The sequence below is a fragment of the Equus przewalskii genome, chromosome 2, assembly GCF_037783145.1.
Source record: "Equus przewalskii isolate Varuska chromosome 2, EquPr2, whole genome shotgun sequence".
In the NCBI taxonomy this organism is placed as follows: Eukaryota; Metazoa; Chordata; class Mammalia; order Perissodactyla; family Equidae; genus Equus; species Equus przewalskii.
Genome location: NC_091832.1, coordinates 63,498,520 through 63,515,719, shown reverse-complemented (window position 1 = coordinate 63,515,719; position 17,200 = coordinate 63,498,520). Strand labels below are relative to the sequence as shown.

Below are 17,200 nucleotides of genomic sequence, written 5' to 3'. Positions count from 1 at the left end.
TAAATAAGCTTTAAAATGATTGAGATGTTGAGGTGAATTATTTCTTAACGTGATTTCTCCTGTGTTGTCTGCAGACAATGAAGCTTTTTATAATAATTCAGAGAATAACCACACAATTCAAAAATAAAACTTTTTCAGAGGCCCACACTGAAAGCTGAAAAATAATAGAACACCTAAGATGCCTATACAAACATGTCTATTTTAACCATAGTCAATTCTTAATTTGTTTAATAGCAAATTATTCTTATAAACAATATCAGTTTGTATATGTAGATTTATATTATCTCAACTTTAAAGGTCTGTGTTCAGAATGAATATAAATATTTCTTGTTATTTAACTCCTTATATGCTAAATCAAAAAACATATAAGGCGTTTTAATATAAAAATTGTCTATATCTCCAGATGTTAAATATATTAGAGAAATGTTCTTTTTAAAAATGAAGTTTTCATAATCAGAAAATAGAGAATTAATATCATAAACAATGACTAGTCATTATTACTACATAATTGCATTATTCTTTAGAAAAATTTGATAAAATTTATAATTTAAATTATAATTTAAATTTTATAATTAGATATAAAATTTTTTAAATTTTATAAAAGTTTTTCATAAAAATAAATTCTGGCTTATTCTATAACGAAGTGTGTATAGTTTTAATTTTCTCCAACTGTGTTCTTCTTTAATGTTGTGGTGAGTATTCTAGGTACTTTGCGTTTCCAAATACATTTTTAACTCAGATCCTCAATCTTATTACACACAACACCACCACCAAGCAAAAACCCCTGAGATTTTAATGTGGATTACATTATAGATCAGTTATCAATTTATGGAGAATAGACATCTTAAAATATTTTTTCCAATCAACCATCACGATATATCACTCAAATTGCTTAGTTCTTCATTAATTTCTCTCAGCAACGTTTCTTATATTTTTAGTATAGAGGGCAACCTTACACATATTTCGTTAGATTTATTCCTAAATATTTGAAATTTTCATATTATTTTAAATGGTATTTAAAATGTTTTATTTCAAATTTCTTTTTAGAGAGTTGATTGATATCTGTAAAAACCTTGTCAAACTCACATCAATTTTTATAGTTTTAAATTTTGTTGGATTCTTTTGTACACATTCGTGTCATTTAACATAATATCCGGGTTTTTTTCCTTTGTAATCTTTATAGCTTTTATTTCTCCTTCATGACTTATGTCACTTGATAGGCATAATAGATAGGCCCAATAGATAGCATCAAGTTGGATAGAGGTAGTGATACTTAAGGTTATTGCTGTGTTTCCAACCTCAAAAGTGTTCACTATTTCACCAATGATCTATGATGTTTCCCGCATTTTTATTGTGGATACCTTTGTCATTTTAAAGAAAGTTCCCTTCTATTTCTAGGTGACTGAAAATTTCCATCATGAATGTATGTTGGGTTTTTCAAGTGATTTTTTTGCCTGTGTTGAGATAATAATATGACCTCTCTCATTCTGTGAATGTTGGTTGTACCAATTGATGTTGAATGTTAAGTGCCATAGCATATCTGGAATAAATTCCAGTTGTTCATGATATAATATCTTTTAAAATATTGATAGATTCAATTTGCTAACCTTTTATTAAGGATTTTTCCATCTATACTACACTATACTGTAGTATACTATACTAATATTCCTTTCCTGTAATGCCCTTACCTGGTTTTGATATAGAGCTGATGTTGGTATCATAAAAGAGTTTCTCTATTTTCCATAACATGTGTGTAAAAATTGTACTATTTCTCACTTTAATGTTTGGGAGAATTCAGCAGTGAATCCTTCTGGGCCTGGAGTTTCAAATTTTTTAAATGTGATGCCTTCAATGTCCGTCCACGTGGTCTCAAATGGAAGGATTCCCCTCTTTCTCATGGCTGAATAATATTCCATTGTATATGCTAAGAGAAAGAAATCAGACAGAGAAGGACAAATGCAGCATGACAACTTTTAAACACGGAATCAAAACATGCTGATTTCATAGAAACATTAATGGATTCGTGGTTACCAGGCACTGAAGGGGTGGGAGAAACGAGATGTTGGTCAAAGGGTAAAACTTCCAGTTATAAGATGACTAAGTTCTGAGGATCTAATTTACAGCATGGTGATTATAGTTCACCATATTGTACTGTATACTTGAAAGTTGCAGAGAGACTAGATCTTTTCACCACAAAAAAAGAAATGGTAATTATGTAAAGTGATGGAGATGTTAGCAAATGCTGCAGTGGTAATAATTTCTCAATATTCATGTATCAAATCAACACACTGTACACCTTAAACTTACACCGTGTTATGTGTCAATTACATTTCAATGAATTTGAAAAAAACATTTTAAAAAGCTGAAGTGTGCCCTTTTATTCATTTATTTAATAGACATTTAATAAACATTTTAAAAAATAAACTTTTTAAAACAAGTATAGGACTATTTTGGTATTAAATTTCTTCTTGCTAATTTGGGTAAGCTTTTTTAAAGGGTTAATTTATTTTGTTTAAATTTTGCTATTTATTTTCTGTATTCCTCATTTGTTATACAATGCTTGATTCATTCTTTTCTGTTTTTTTTGTTACATAAGTATAGCATTTTTTTTTTTATTATTGCACTTTTCCCTTTGTTAGGTTTTGTGTTATACATTCTTGTGGGATGTATAACACAGTCCCAGATATTTTATTTTCTTTTATTTTTTAAAAATTATTTTATTGAGGGGCCAGCCCAGTGGTGCAGCGGTTAAGTGCGCACATTCCGCTTCGGTGGCCTGGGGTTCGCCAGTTTAGATCCCGGGTGCGGACATGGCACTGCTTGGCCTGCCATGCTGTGGTAGGCATTCCATGTATAAAGTAGAGGAAGATGGATGGATATTAGCTCGGGGCCAGTCTTCCTCAGCAAAAAAAGGAGGAAGATTGACAGCAGTTAGCTCAGGGCTAATCTTCCTCAAAAATAAAAATTATTTTATTGAGGTCACATTGGTTTATAACAACATATAAATCTCAGGTGTACATCATTATATTTCAGCTTCTGTGTAGACTGTATTGTGTTCACCACCAAAATTCCAGTTACCATCCATCACCATACACATTTACTCCTTTACGTCTTTGGCCCTCCCCCATCCCCTTCCCTTCTGGTAAGTACCAATCTATTCTCCTTATATATATGTGTGTGTTTGTTTATCTTCCTCATATATGTGAAATCATACAGTATTGGTCTTTATTTGTCTGATTTATTTCACTTAGCATAATACCCTTAAAGACCATCCATGTTGTCACAAATGGCACGATTTTATCTTTTTTATGGCTGAGTAGTATTCCACTGTACATATTTACTACATCTTCTTTATCCATTCTTCCATTGATGGGCACTTGTGTTACTTTCAAGTCTCAGCTATTGTGAATAACGCTGCAATGAACATGTGTATATCTTTTTGAGTTAGTGTTTTCATGCTCTTTAGATAAATACCCAGTAGTGGAATTGCTGGATCATATTGTATATCTATTTTTAATTTTTTGAGAAATCTCCATACTGTTTTTCATAGTGGCTGTACAAGTTTGCATTCCCACCAACAGTGTATGAGGGTTCCCTTTTCTCCTGATCCTCTCCAACACTTGGTATTTCTTTTTAATAAAAGCAATTCTGATGGGCATAAGGTGATATCTTACTGTAGTTTTGATTTGCGTTTCCCTAACAATTAGTGATGTTGAACATCTTTACATGTGCCTGTTGGCCCTCTATATAACTTCTTTGTAAAAATGTCTGTTCATATCCTCTGCCCATTTTTTGATTGGGTTGTCTTTTTCACGTTGAGTTATATGAATTCTTTATATATTTTGGAAATTAACTCCTTACCAGATATATGATTTGCAAATATTTTCTGGTGGGTTTGTGAGTTGTCCTTTAGTTTTGTTGATTGTTTCCTTTGCCATGCAGAAACTTTTTAGTTTGATGAAGTCCCATTTGTTTATTTTTTCTTTTGTTTCCCTTGCCTGAGGAGACATAGTATTCAAAAAGATACTGCTAAGACTGAAGTCAAAGAGCGTACTGCCTATGTTTTCTTCTAGGAGTTTTGTGGTTTCAGGTCTAATATTCAAGTCTTTAGCCCATTCTGAGTTAATTTTTGTGTCTGGTATAAGATAATGATCTATTTTCATCCTTTCGCACGTGGCTGTCCAGTTCTCCCAATACTGTTTATTGAAGAGACTTTCCTTTCTCCGTTGTATGTTCTTGGCTCTTTTGTTGAAGATTAGCTGTCCATAGATGTGTGGTTTTATTTCTGGGCTCTCACTGCCATTCCATTGATCTGTGTGTTTGTTTTTTCCTCCAGTACCACGCTGTTTTGATTACTATAGCTTTATAGTATATTTTGAAGTTAGGGAGAATGATGCCTTCGGCTTCATGCTTTTTTCTCAGGTTTGCTTTGGCTATTTAGTGTCTTTTATTTTTCCATATAAATTGTAGGATTCTTTATTTTATTTCCAAGAAAATCGTCATTGGGGTTCTAATCGGGATTGCGTTAGGTAATATGGACACTTTAACTATGTTTATTCTTCCAATCCATGAGCATAGGCATGTCTTTCCATTTCTTTATGTCGTTTTCAATTTCTTTCAATAATATCTCATAGTTTTCAGTGTATAGGTCTTTTACCTCTTTGGTTAAATTTTTCCTAGATATTTTATTCTTTTTGTTGCAATTGTAAATGGGATTGCATTCTTGATTTTTCTTTCTGCTAGTTCCTTCTTTGTGTAGAGAAATGGAAGTGATTTTTGTAGGTTGATTTTGTACCTTGTAACTTTACTATATTGATTTATTAATTATTTCTAATAGCTTTTTTGTGGATTTTTTAAGGTTTTCTATATTTGGAATCATGTCATACACAAATAGTGACAGTTTTACTTCTTCCTTTCCAATTTGGATCACTTTAATTTCTTTTTCTTGCCTAATTTCTCTCGCTAGGACTTCCAATACTATGTTGAATAACAGTGGTGAGGGTTTGCATCCTTGTATTGTTCCTGTTCTTAGAGGAATAACTTTCAGTTTTTCACTGTTAAGTATAAAAAGTATAAGATTGGTTATGTTTGTCACAAACAGCCTTTATTATGTTGTACTTTACTTCTATACCCATTTTATTGAGAGATTTTATCATAAATGGATTTTGGATCTTGTCAAGTGCTTTCTCTGTATCTACTGAGAGGATCATGTGATTTTTTATTCTTTGTTTGTTAATGTGGTGTACTGCATTGACTGATTTGCAGATATAGAATCATCCCTGCACCTCTGGAAGAAATCCCATCTGATGGTGGTGTATGTCCCTTTAACGAATGGTTGTATTCAGTTTGCTAATATTTTGTTGAGGATTTTTGTATCTATGTTCATCAGTGATACAAAATGTAATTTTTCTTTTTTGTGTTGTCCTTGTTTGGTTTTGGTATGAAGGTAATGTTGGACTCATAAAATGACTTAGGAAGGGTCCCATCCTCTTCAATTTTTTGGAAGAGTTTGAGGAGGATAGGTATTAAATCTTTGAATGCTTGTGGAATTCACCTGGGAAGTTATTTGGTACTGGACTTTTATTTTAGTGGAGGTTTTTGATTACTGATTCAATCTCCTTACTAGTGATTGGACTATTATGTTTGTCTATTTCTTCTTGATTCAGTTTTAGAAGATTGTATAATTCTAAGAATTTGTCCATTTCTTGTAGATTATCCAATGTTTTTGTGTATAACTTTTCATAGTATTCTTTTATAATTTTTGTATTTCTGTGGTATCCATTGTAATTTCTCCTTTTTTGTTTCCAATTTTATTTATTTGAGACTTCTCTTTTTTTCTTAGTGAGTTTGGGTAAGGATTTGTCAATTTTGTTTGTCTTTATAAGACTCACCTCTTAGTTTCTTTCATCCTTTCTATTGTTTTTTTCAGTCCCTATTTTATTTATTTCTGCTCTGATTTTTATTATTTTCTTCCTTCTACTAACTTTGTTCTTTGTTTTTTCTTTTTCTATTTCTTTTAGGTATAGTGTTAGATTGTTTACTTGAGATTTTTCTTGTTTTTTTGAGGTAGGCCTATATTGCTATAAACTTCCCTCTTAGTAATGATTTTGCTGCATCCCATAAGTCTTGGTATGATGTGTTTTCATTTTCATTTGTCTCTAGGCATTTGTGGATTTTTCCTTTGATTTTTTCCTTGGTCCAGTAGTTGGTCAGTAGCATGTTGTTTTGTCTCCACATATTTTTGACTTTTCCAGCTTTCTTCTTCTAGTTGATTCTAGTTTCATAGCATTGTGGTCATAAAAAATGCTTGATATGATTTCAATCTTCTTAAATTTACTGAGGCTTGTTTTGTTTCCCAGCATATCATCTATATTTGAGAATGTTCTGTGTGCACTTGAGAAGAATATGCATTCTACTACTTTTGGATGGAATGTTCTATATATATATCTATTAAGTCCATCTAGTCTAGTGTTTCATTTAAGGCCACTGTTTCCCTGTTGACTTTCTGTCTGTATGATCCATTCATTGATGAAAATGGGGTGTTCAAGTCTTTTACTATTATTGTGTTACTTTCAATTTCTCCTTTTAGGTTGGTTAATAGTTGCTTTAAGTACTTTGCTGCTTCTATGTTAGGTGCATATATATCAATAAATGTTATGTCTTTGGGGTGGAATGTCCCTTTTATTATTATATAATGTCCATCTTTATCTCTTAACATCTTTTTTGGCTTGAAGTCTGTTTTGTCATAAGTATGGTTACATTCACTTCCTTTTAGTTGCCATTTTCTTGGTGTGTCATCTTCCATCCTTTCACTCTGAGCCTGTGTTTGTCTTTAGAGCCAAGGTGTGTTTCCCAGAGGCAGCATATTATTGGGTCTTATTTTTTAACCTATCCAGCCACTCCGTGTCTTTTGATTGGTGAATTCAATCCATTTATGTTTAGAGTGATTATTGATATATGAGGGCTTAATACTGCCATTTTATTTTTTGTTTTCTGGTTGTTCTATTTTTTCATTGTTTCTTTTTCCTTATATTTCTGTCTGCCATTTCAGTTTGGTGAATTTCTGTGATGTTCTTCTTGAGTTTTCTCTTTATTTATGATTTGTGACTCTGCTGTTATTTTTTGTTTTGTGATTACCATGAGGTTTGTATAAAATATCTGTATATATGAAATAATCTTTTTTCATAGGAACACTAGCCTATGCAGGTTCCATCCACTGTCTCTCCCCCTTCTATGTTCTTGTTGTCACAAGTTGTCTTTTTTATGTTGTGATTTTGTGATCAAATTGAAATGGTTGTAGTATTTTTGATGCTTTCTTTCACTTTTGCCTTTATGTTATAATTAAGTGTTTGCTAATCTATTCTGATATAAATTTGCAATTTTATTATTCTGTGTATTTATCACCTTGCACAAAGCTTTGTAAAGCTTTACCTTTTTGTTTTCATGTCAGAGAGTTCCTTTCAACATTTCTTGTAAGGTGGGTCTAGTGATGATGAATTCCCTCAGCTTTTGTTTATCTGGAAAAGCTTTTATTTCTGCTTCGTATCTGAATGATAACTTTGCTGGACAGAGTAATCTTGTCTGAGAGTTTTTGTCTTTCAATATTTGGAATATATCATTCCACTCTCTCCTAGCTTGTAGAGTTTCTGCTGAGAAATGCTCTGATAGCCTGATGAGCGTTCTTTTGTAAGTTATTTTCTTCTCTCTAGCCACCCTTAATATTCTTTCTTTATCATTCACTTTTGATAGTTTTAATATAATATGCCTTGAAGAAGGTCTTTTTGTAATGAGATAATTAGGAGTTTTATTAGCTTCATTTACTTGTGTATCCAGTTCTTTTCCCAGGTTTGGGAAGTTCTCAGCTATTTCTTTGAATAAGCTCTCTGCTCCTTTCTCCCTCTCTTCTCCTTCTGGGATACCTATTATCCTTATGTTGATTTTTCTAATTGAGTCACATATTTCTCATATGATATGTTCATATTTTTAAAAATCTTTATTGTCTCTCCTCTTCCACCTGAATCATTTCTAAATTTCTATCTTTGAGCTCACTAATTCCCTCTTTCGTATGGTCAGCTCTATTTTCAATGCTCTCTACTTTATTTTTCATCTCATTAATTGTGTTCTTCCTCTCCAAACTGTCTGTGTGTTTGTTTTTTTAGAGTGTTACTCTCTTTGGTAAAGTACTCCTTCTGTTCATCAATTTATTTGTGAGTTCATCTTGAACTGTCTTTCTGAATTTTGTTGTACCTCATTTAGTTTCTTCATAACAGTTATTTTGAATTATTTGTCAGTTTGATTGTAATCTTTTGTGACTTCAAGTTTTATTTCTCAGGGCTTGCCATTCTCTTTGTGTTGTGCTGTGTTACAGTAGTTCTTCATGTACTTGATGAAATGATTGTCTGCTGGTGCATTTGTGGTAGTAAACACCTTTCTTATTTGGGTAAGGCTTTAGTTACTTTGGTACTGAGCTGCTTTTGTTGCATTTGAGAGCCTGCACTTTCCACCCTCCACTGCCTCTGCTAGAGGCATTGTCAGTATTTTCCTTGTGCTGTTTGTGCCTCTGAGGTTGCTGGTGCCTTGCTGCTTACAATGTCACTGCAGTGTCAGGTGTCACCATCAGGGTCACCAGGCTATGAGCGGTTCTGCTGCTTCCAGGGTCAACTGAGTCTCATGTTGCTCTATTGGCTCTTTGTGGTCTCTCCACAGGCTTGGGTGCTGCTGCCCTATGCCCCACCTGTGCTGCTGCTCCCAGGATGTCTGGGCATGCTGGCAGCAGTGATGCTGTGGGTGCTGGATTTATTGGTGTCGCTGTTGCTGCTGGCGCCCATGTTCTTGTATGTAGACCCCGCTGCTATAATAGCTGGTGTCAGGTGTGCCACCTCTGGGGGCTGGGTTGCAGATTCTTCTGTGGTTCCTAAAGCCTCAGGTCACAAGTGCCACCCACAACCACTGGGTCAGGGGTGGGCAGAGGCTAAGCCACAAGTGAATATCATTGCTGATCATGCAGCCTTTGATCACTGGTGTGTGCTGGTGAACTTCAAAACCTTAGGTCAGGGTACCCATCCTAAGCTGGGAGAATTTGAATTTTGGCTACTGTTCTCACTACTGGAAAGACCAGTGTCACTGCTGGGGTGAGGGGGAAGGGGCTGGGTCACCGGCTCCACTCTGTCCTGAATCCTCAGGACTAGAGTGCCTTCCACCCCACTTGGGGCCAGGAGGGTGGTGGGGTTGGTTAGGGGTTAAGCCATGAATGAGTGTCCTAGCAGCCTCTGGTCTCTAGAGTGTGCCGGTCTGCCCTGAAACCTCAGATCAGGGTGCCTCCCCTCAGCTGAGAAAATCCTCATTTTTGGAAACTCTTCCCACTGCTGGAAAGACTGGTGCCACTGCAAGGTGAGGGGAAGAGGACTCGGTCACTGGCTCTTCTCTGTGTCCTGAGTCTTCAGGACATGTGTGCCACCCACCAGTGCTGGTTTAGGAGCAGGGGCTAAGCTGTGGGTGCCATATCTGTCCCTGCAGCCTCTGTTCATTGCTGTGTGCTGCCTGTGTGAGGATCTGCGTTTTGGATTGTTGCTGCTAGGAGAGGGGGAGATGCTGCTCCTCCAGTTCCACTGTCTCCCAGAGGTCCAGTCAACCCACCTTCAGATGTTTAGATGCATGGATCTCTTGGGCATTCTGGCATGCCATGCAGGGAGTCCTTTTTTGATCAATGGATGTCTGACTGCTTGTATCTTAGAGGGGAGAGACAAAGGGAACAACTCACTCCACCATGATACTGGCATCACTTCTTCCTTAGATCTTTTAAAACAAGGTATATCCCCACTCTCCTCAATCTTGAGCTGAAAACTCAATTTTTCTAGTTTGAGTTTCCAAGGCATACAAAATACCTCTGTTTGCCACAATTTTGAAACTCTTATAGAGGTTTCTGTCCAGTTCATTTGCTTCCACAAATACCATGTTTCCTTTTGACAATAACTGTTTTATAGATTTGGCCTATGTTTTAGCCCATTTGTGCTGCTGTAACAAAACACTATAAACTAGGTGGCTTATAAACAACAGAAATTTTTTTCTCACAGTTCTGGAGGCTGGAAAGTCCAAGATCAAGGCATCAGCAGATTTCGTGACTGGTGAGGCTCACTTCCTAGTTCATAGATGACCACCTTCTCCTTGTTTCATCACATGGTGCAAGGATCTCTGGGGTCTCTTTTATAATGGCACTAATTCCCGTTCATGAGTCTAACCCATCATGGCCTAATCACCTCCCAAAGTCCAAATGCCTTTGACATTGGGAGTTGGGATTCCAACATACGAATCTTGCAGGGACACAAACATTTAGTTTACAGCACCCCATATCTTCCTAATGGAATATATTTCTAGTTTTTTCAGGCCTGGAGTCACGGTATACACATTTTCACTTTCCCTACCCAGTGGTACATATAGTAGATAATCAATAAACATTAAAAAAAATTGATAGTCATACCAATCTGTAAGACTACCAGACTAAATAAAGTCTCATTTTATCTGGAGGATAGATACCAGGTGCACTATGAGAAAATTAGCCTAATTTCCACGTTAAATTCTACAATATGCCTTGAATAAATTCTACCATACGCCTTTAATTTTTCTGCTTAATACATATGCATTTAGATATGGTATTTATTTTTACATTTTGATTCTTTAAAATATCTTGCTCATACCTTTGATACTATTTCACACATAGCAGATAGCACACAATTCCTTATATTTAAAGTAAAGGATTCTGACTTGAATTTGCAGTTGATAATAGTAAGGTATATTAGAATTTTTAAATTATTAAATAGGTAAATCTGTAGACTAATAATCACTCTAAATACCTTTGAGTAATATCATTGTTCAACATATATGTATATTTTTTTGCTTGTTTGGAATCTCTCGCTTTGTTTTGTTCTGTTGCTTTACAAAAGAAATGGCAAACCACATGAGATATGATAGACCCTGAAGCTCTACATATTAAAACTTAAGATGAGCTGGCAGCATTTGCAGTAAAAGCTGCTGGCTCTGTGCACAAGAACATAAAATTTTAAAACCTATTCTCACAACAACAATGAAGAAATTTCTAGTATGCCATCACGGGTGACTCACAATGTTTGTTTTATAACATTAGAGAATTGCACATTGATTTGAAAAGCCTTATCTCAGGAGATTTATCAATGTGAAGACTCAATTGTTGTACAAAGGAAATGAATTTCCCTTTGATTGACAGGTGTTTTAATGAATGTTTAGCTTTAAAATATTATATTTGTAGTCTTAAAACTGGCTGAATCTAAAAGCTCATCATTAAATATATCTTTACTAAAATTATTGAAAAGAATCCGTGTGTATATATTTCACTTGTTGTTAGTGCCATTGAGTCGATTCTGACTCCTAGGGACCCTGTGTACAGCAGAGCGGAACCCTGCTCGGTCTTTTTGTGCCATCCTCCCACCTTCCAGCACTGTATCAGACAGTTCTCTACTGCTATTCATAGGTTTTTCATGGCCAGCTCTTTTGGATATGGGTGGCCAGGTCTTTCTTCCCACTTTGTCTTAGTCTGGAAGCTGCACTGGAAACTGTCCACCATGGGTGATCCTGCTGGCATTTTAAATGCTGGTGGCATAGCTTTCAGCATCACAGCAACATACAGCTGCCACAGTATGACAACTAACAGACAGGTGGTGTGGTTCCCTGACTGAGAAATGAACCTGGGCCTCAGCAGTGAGAGCACTGAATCTTAACCACTAGACCACCAGAGCTGACCATATATTTCACTTAGGGCGTATAGATTTAAAAATAAAAACTTATTAAAGACTACCATGCACTATGATTTCCTTATTAAATAGGACTTATAATCCAGTTCACACTAGAGAATATATAAGGTCAAAAGACCTTCTTAGCTAGTTTGGTCACTCATGAGAGAGAGATTGAGATCTTTTAAAAGTATCCCCTGGTTTGATGGCTAATTGCAAATTGTGGAAATGCTTCTTGAAAATGTCAGTCTCTCCTTATCCATGTAACATGGATAGAACACTGTTAACTTCATAGTGTTGAATCAAAAAATGTACATAAAATGAATTAAAATAGTACTTTGTACATAATGGATGCTCAATAATTAGCTGTTATACAGATGAAATTTCTCACTTACCTTTATTTTCCATTTAGGTTGAAAAATGGCAGTGGTATTTTCTCCTAACAAATCAAAACAGGAAGATAGGCAAAATCCAATATTTTCTTTTTTTGATGCTCAAAGTGAAACACATGAAAATTTTTGTTTCTCTCCCTTAAAATTGGAGAGCTTTTCTATCTGCTTCTTGAGCATATAATTTCTATCAATCCCCAGCTGTTTGATCTTGGCTGTTGTCTCTACTCAGGTTAATGTCATTAGGGCAGAGGCCAGAAGCTAAACATAAGATGCTTTCACTTTTATTTGAGGAATTACTAATATAGAAGCCACATTTTCTAACAAAACAAAATGAATTTAAGTGATTAAAAATAAATAATATGTTACAAAATCAAAGGTTAATAAAGTGAAAAATATAAATATCGCTAAAAATTTTGAAAAGGAATTTGGTAAACTGTAATATTCTATTCATGAAAAACAACCATTAGTTACAAGTCACTAGAAAAATTCTTTCTTAACATCATAGCTTAGAAACACATGCAGTCTTACACACACACACACTCAGAAACATATCCAGTACTCAGTACATTTGCAATAATGTTTAGCAGCAATCGCGTTAAAGTCATTACTGAGTAAATGCCTGTTGACACCAATGTTATGTATTGTTAACTATAGAATGAAGCAAGGACATCTGGCAAGAGGAACTCATGAAGAAAAGAAAAAGAGGGAAGAATAAACATTATTATTTGAAATAAGATAACATGTGTCTTGAAAGCACCTGAGATAAATACATACATTTTCTAGAAAAAAAAATGAGTTCAATAGGGGACTGGTTAAAAAAAAATGTACAAAAATAAATAGCTTAAGCGTGGACCACTTAGAACACATAATAGAAGAAAGGATACTACTTATAGTACAGCTAAGAAAAACACACCCCTAGAAAAACTTAACAAAAAATGTATAGGACTAAAGTAAACAAAATTGTGTGAAATTCCACCGAGATCCAACGGAATAAGCCTTGAAAAATTGTTAAGATATATAAAAATAGCACTTCTCCAAGGATGAACTAATAAATTCAATATAATCTCAAAACAAAATCCAAAATGGCCATTCTTATTAAATAGTAAAATGTCTAAAGTTCACATAGAAAAACTAAACATGTGATATTAGTCTGAAAAAGAATATGTGAATGAGAAATGGCTCTGCCACACATTAAAATGTGTTACTACCACAGGGCTCCAATGTCAGAATTGACAGAAAAGAGGAACATTATGGAAATTCCAACATATGCACAAGAAAATGTGCAAAATTTTGTATGTAGTATAGTAAAGCAGGACAGGAAATGACAATTTGTTCATTAAATGCCATTCCTCCAACTATTTAACCATTTTTGGAAAAATAAATGTGATACGTTCCTCCTTGCTCATACAAAAACAAGTTACAGATGGTTCAAAAATTGTCATGGATAGAACAAAAATAAAATGTTAGTAAAACTGATTTCATGAATGAATTTTAAGAATAATATTGGAACAAGAAGGGACTTATTTATAAAGATAGCATGTAAATAAGAAACTATGAAAGGAAAAATAAAATCATCTGGATGGAAAAAAATCTTAAATTATATTTATTTTGATCCAACCTGACAATCTGTTTTAATTGCCACATTTAGACCGATGATGTTCAAAGTGATTATTGATATAGTTGGACTAATATCTACCATAATTATTACTGTTTTCTCTTTGTTGTCCTTGTTCCATTTTTGTCTTCCACTTCTTTACTGTCTTGTGTGGGTTTTTTTTTTTTTTTTTTTTGGTGAGGAAGATTGTTGCTTAGCTAAAATCTGTACCAGTCTTCCTCTATTTCGTATGTAGGACACTGTCAGAGAGTGGCTTGATGAATGGTGTGTGGGTCTGCGCCCAGGATCCAAACCAGCAAATTCTGGGCCACCAGAGCTGAGTATGTGAATTTAATCACTGTGCCACCAGGCTGGCCCCTCTTTTGTGGTTTTAAATGAACATTTTATGTGGTTCCATTTTCTCTCCTTTCTTAGCATATCCATTGTACGTCTTTTTAAATTTTTTTAGGGGTTGCCTTAGAATTTGCAATATACATTTACCACTTATCCAAGTCCACTTTCAAATAACATTACACCACTTCACAGATAGTGTGAGTAACTTATAATAACAAACTAGTCCTAATTCCTTCTTCCCATCCCTTGTATTATTGTTGCCATTCATTTCACTTTTATATAATACACATAAATGTACTTATATATATATATATATGATATATATACATAAGCATACACAGTTTAATACACTGTTGGTATGTTTTGAACAAGCTTATAAGAAATAAGAAAAATAAAAAGTTTTAGTTTTTATTTTACCTTCCCTCATTCCTTCTTTGATGCTTTTTCTTTCTTTATGTAGATCCAAGTTTCTGACGTATATCATTGTCCTTCTCTCTAAAGAACTTCTTTTAACATGTCTTGTAAGGCAGGTCTAGAGGCAACGAATTCCCTCAATTTTTGTTTTCTGAGAAAGTCTTTATTTCTCCTTTAATTTTGAAGGAAAATTTCACAGGGTACAGAATTCTAGGTTGGTGGGTTTTTTATCTTAAGTCATTAAATACTTCACTTCATCTCATCTTGTTTGTATGGTTTTAAGAGGTTAGACGTAATTCTTATCTTTATTCCTCCATAGGTAGGCTGTCTTTTCCTCTGGTTTATTTCAGGATTTTTTCTTTATCTTTGATTTTCTGTAATTTGAAAATAATATGCCTAAGTGCAGGTTTGGGGGCTTTTGGAGGGTATTTATCCTGCACGGTGTTCCCTAAGTTTCTTGGATCTGTGGTTTGATATCTGACATTAATTTGAGGAAATTCTCAGTCACTGTTGTTTCCAATATTTCTGTTCCTTTCTCTCTTTCTTCCCATTCCCATTATGTGTTCTGTTATTCCCATTATGTGTATGTTACACCTTTTGTAGTGTAGGGGAGGAAAACAATTCCTCTACCCTCTAGGTCCTTCCAGCTGGTCTAAGAATTAAATTAACATGAGACAGAATAACAGGAGAAGATACAGTAAAGTTTAATAACATGTATACATGGGAGAAACCCAGGAAAAGTGAGTAACTCACCATAATGGCCAAAGCCACCACCTTAGGACCATCTTCAGCTAAAGACAAAGGAGGATGTTGGGGGTAGTGGTTTTGGGCTTCAAAGGGGAGCAAGGCAATTTACACAGAAATGGAAATGCAAATGTTTGATAAATAAGTTTTATTGGGCCATCTATACACAATGTGACCCAAGAGACAGAAATTTGATAAAAATGAGCTTTCTGGTGACTTTTTGTCTGTTACACATATTTTACATTATACTATAGTTATCTTACAGTATTAGCTCTTACCTGGAAGAGGCCTTCTATCTAAAATTCTTTTGGGCAGTTAGGGGGAAGGTCAAAGTTTCTTTCAAAGTCTTTTGTTCCTAAAAATGATAAAGCCAAAGAGACACATTTTGGCGTGACCAATTCTGATTCTCTACAGTAGTTGTCCTATGGTCCTTGGATGTTCCGTTCTGCTTTTTTCGGTCTTTGTTCTGTTTTCTTTTTGGTTTTGGAGGCTTCTATTAACATATCCTCAAGCTCAGAGATTCTTTCCTCAGCTGTGTCTAGTCTACTAGTAAATCCATTAAAGGCATTCTTCGTTTTTGTTACAACATTTTTTATTGATGACATTTATTTTTTATTCCTTCTTAGAATTTCCATCTCTCTTGTTTACAATGCCCATCTGTTCTTTCATGCTGTTTACTTTATCCATGAGAACACTTAGCATATTAATCATAGCTTTTGTGTTCTGTTTTGTTTTACTGAGGAAGATTAGCTCTGAGCTAACACCTATGCTGATCTTTCTCCACTTTATATGTGTGTTGCTGTCACAGCACAGCTGACAAGTGGCATAGGTCTGAACTTACGAACCTGGGCCTCCAAAGTGGAATGTGCAAACTTAACCACTGCACCATGGGGCCAGCCCCTAATCATAGTTCTTTTAAATTCCCTGTCTGATAATTCCAACATCCTTGACATGTCTGGTTCTTATGCTTGCTCTCTGTCTCTTCAAATAGTGTTTTTGCCTTTTGCTATGCCTTGTAATTTTTTATTGATAACTGGACACAATGTACTGGGTAAAACGAACTGCTGTAAATAGGCCTTTCATAATACGGTGCTGAGGCATCAGGGGAGAAGTGTTCCACAGTCTTACGATTAGGTCTCCATCTTTCAGTGAGCCTAGACCTCTGGACTATGAACTTCACAACACTTTCTGAGGTTTTTTTTCTCCCTTATTTGGTTGGACAGGATGGCTAGAGTGGGCTGGAGTTGGATATCAGGTCAGTTAGGCTCTGACAACATTCCAGCAGGTGAGGATCTGGTTAACTAGTTTCCCCTGAAATCTTGTTAAAAAGAACAGTATGCTCTGACGTATTTGAAAATGGTTCCTTTCTCCTCTCCCTGCTGGAAGCACGAGAGGATTTTTCTCCATTATTTCCTCTGAGAAACCGATTGAGCTCCTGAAGGTAAATCTCACAAAATTACTGGAGCGTCCCTTTGACTGGGGACACCCAGAGTTTTTAACTCTTGGGCTTGTCTGTACTGAGCTTCCAGCCATTTGTCAAACCCCATTCAGGTTTCCCTATCCCGGGACTGGTTCCCAGGTGATTGCCACTTGTGAGTCTCTGCTCTGGTAAGCCTCAACTCCCTATATTCGCCTGTCTGTCTCTCCAATCTTGGGGACAGCAGTTTGCTCTGTGTAATTTTCCCTCTTACAAATCTAGGCAGAGTTGTTGATTTTTGAGTCTGTTCAGTTTTTTACTTGTTGTTAGGAGGGAGTGACAATTTCCAAACTCCTTGCATGCATAACTGGAAACTAGATGTCTTAAATTAGATCTAAATAAAATAAACTTAAAAAATAGTTACAACATATGTAATTAACAAAGCTTTAATAAACATAATATATATAATATATATATATATATATTATTTTTTTGCTGAAGAAGACTTGCCCTGAGCTAACAT

General features: G+C 35.0%; 1 protein-coding gene across 1 annotated transcript in view; it reads left to right on the top strand.

The window, feature by feature from the left end:
• GALNTL6 (polypeptide N-acetylgalactosaminyltransferase like 6) overlaps positions 1 to 17,200 on the top strand; it is a 1,099,146-nt gene that overhangs the window by 431,749 nt on the left and 650,197 nt on the right. The gene's annotated exons all lie outside the window — the stretch shown is intronic.